The sequence below is a fragment of the Limulus polyphemus genome, unplaced genomic scaffold, assembly GCF_000517525.1.
Source record: "Limulus polyphemus unplaced genomic scaffold, Limulus_polyphemus-2.1.2 Scaffold1108, whole genome shotgun sequence".
Taxonomy (NCBI): Eukaryota; Metazoa; Arthropoda; class Merostomata; order Xiphosura; family Limulidae; genus Limulus; species Limulus polyphemus.
In genome coordinates this window covers 218,377-221,279 of record NW_013666718.1, presented here as the reverse complement: position 1 = coordinate 221,279, position 2,903 = coordinate 218,377, and the positions used below count along the sequence as shown (strand labels likewise).

Here is a 2,903-nt window from a genome sequence, read left to right as displayed (position 1 = left end):
CCCCCAAAAAAAAACTGATAGCGCATATCCGCACATTGCCTTGATACTAGTGCAGGTGAAAAAATTCATTCCGCACATGTATTGATAAAATTAGAGGGTACATTGATATTTATACATGCCGAATTTTGATAAATTTAAATTAGTTAAAAGAAGTGTTGGTAACGGTACAGACCTTTCATAGAAACTTTATATCAAAGTCTAGTTTACCTTCCACGTGTTCACTAACGCACCTGTATTTACGATTTACCTTCTTTCACAAAAAGTTTAGATTATATAACTGTGTGTAAAATGTTTTTACTACTTGGATAAAAAATAATGGCTTATTACTGTACATAATAACTGTTTATTACATTTCAGTTAATAAAAGTTTACAAATAATAGGTCTCTAAAGTGTTTATGATTTAAAATTAACGCAATAATTGTTACATTACAAAATCTGCTTTGTAGTGGCCGTTGAAGAGTTCAGGGACATTGAAAAATAAGAGCAAGAGCCTCTCATCCCAAAAGGTTTATTTCTTCAATTTGAATTGAGTTCCTGTTTAAAAAACGATAAATAACCATAAACAGATAAATATTCTGAATTGAATTTATTAGCTGAGGTTAGAATCGAAAAGATGAGATTAAGGTTAAAAAAATGTCAGAAAGTAACTTGTTTTTCCATTAATCTCACAAAGATGAGGTTAAGGTAAAAACAAAATGTAAGAAAGTAACTTGTTTTTCCATTAATCTCACTTTTGTTTCATTATTTCCTGAACATCTTGATCCCCTATGCATTAAAAAATTTGCCAAAAATTCACACTTTCATTGTAAACTTTTCCTCTAGTCTCTGCCTGACAAATTTGATGCACTTCAGAGAGGGTTAATGATACTTCATAAAACAATGTCCCAGGTCCTATACTTTATTGAAAAACCTTCCTCAGTTATTGACGAGGCTTAATGAGATGACCGTCTTTATGCGCAGTTGTTGGACACTACGATTTTTATTGTAAAGGAAAATTATGAGAATAAAGACAAGGTCCATTTCAGACCACACACCTTAATAAACTCTCCGTCGAGGATCTTGACAGGTGTGAGAAACAGTTATGATTTCTAAACGTGTATGGAAACTTTTGGTCTTGTGATATTTCAATAACTTCAAATTCTTGTTTATTATTTTGTTAACGGCACTAGGAAATATGCAGTGGCTTTACTGTGAGGGAATTGAAACTGATTGGCCCTGCCATTTGATGTTCTGAGCACTTTTCTTGTATTTTACATTTCTTGAAAGAACAGTGAAGACTTTCTTTTTCAAACTACTGTAAATTCATTTCGTAAAGTATTAACTTTTGGTCATAGTAAGCTACGTACTTAGAACGAGATAAAAACCAATCTGATAATCAACATAGCTAATTAAATATACTTTTCTTACGTTCCTACTTATAAATATCAGAATGCATTGTTTAATAAGCTGCATCCTCGCTGTCAGCGATGTTTTCGGCCATAAGCCCAATAGTACCTCATGAGATTCGGCCAGCTTAGGAGGATTAGCTTAGCCCTAAATACATATATTAAATTAACAATGTATTTAGTTGCTTGTTGTTAAGCACAAAGCTATGTATGCTTTGCCTACCACGGGTATGGAAACCCGGTTGTTAGCGTCAGGTTAGTCCCAAATAAATATTAAGCTAACCGTGTATTCGTTTCCTTGTTAAGCGCAAAGCTACACAGATGGATTGATTATCTATGCTTTACCCACCATTGGTATCGAAATCTGGTTGTTAGCGTTACAAGCTTTCAGACTTGCTGCTCGGCCACTGTGGAGACTAACAATGTAAAACAATCTACGATATAAGTACAAATTGAATTTTTTTTTATATATCTAAAAGTCCGTGACAGACATATTAAGCCTTAAAATTTCATCGGTGGTGGTACTGCACTCCAGAATTTTCGGGTAACGAAATAGATAGTATTAGATATCACGCTTGTGATCCGTCAATGCTTCAGCATATGCTTGTAATTTATATAAGCCCTATGTAGTATATGTTATGCATTCTGTTTAAGAGTTTCTTACCACTACTTCGCACCCTGTCGTTAGATCTTGATCCATGAAGACATACATACAATAAAAACAAAGTTTGTAGACTCCTTAATTTAATTACTTCCTATTCTTTTTAGAAGGCACAGCGGCATGTCTGAGGACTTACAACATTAGAAGTCTGGTTTTGATACCCGTTGTGAGAAGAGCACAAATAGCCCATTGTGTAGCTTTGTACGCAACTGCAATCAAACGTACAAAATCCTTTCAGAGAAAACTATTCATCGATTAAATAATTAATACTTGACCAGAAAATAACGTGAAAAAACTCGGGCTTTTTTTTCTTTTATAGATTCTAGTTACTGTAGAAAGATTATAGTTACAGATAGTACTACGATACTGTTACGACAGCGGAATTCACGTGACGCTGGTAACACGTAATGAGTATCTAGAACGTTCGTGAAGGCTCGAGTGTTTGCCAGAGACGCCCTCTATTTTGTATATATAAGACCGGCGAGAAGTGATGGGATAGATAGATAATTGCATAGTGGACAGAGAAATTGAAGATATAGACGGACAGTTTAGTCAAGCGTGGTAGTAAGGTGCGTGAATCGTTGTGAATTATAGTGTGTGTTTAAATTAAAGTGATTGTGGAAATTATATGTATTGCAAAGTTGTATTGAGAAAGAATAAACTAGTTTTATTTAAGAAAGGACTTGTATCTCTAAAGTTTCTTCAGAAAGAATTTTTACGGAAAATTAACAAACGAACACAGACATAACAAATTGGTGTCAAAGAGTTGGACACAAAATAATAAAAAAAAAAGATGGAAACGAGAGGCGGCAAATCAAACTACAGCTTAGCAGATTTGATGGCAGCAATACAAGAA

The 2,903-nt window shown here is 34.0% G+C and overlaps 1 protein-coding gene across 2 annotated transcripts in view; it reads left to right on the top strand.

Annotated features, from left to right (window-relative positions):
* Positions 1-2,903, top strand: part of LOC106462169 (MOB kinase activator-like 3) — a 75,128-nt gene that overhangs the window by 33,347 nt on the left and 38,878 nt on the right. The gene's annotated exons all lie outside the window — the stretch shown is intronic.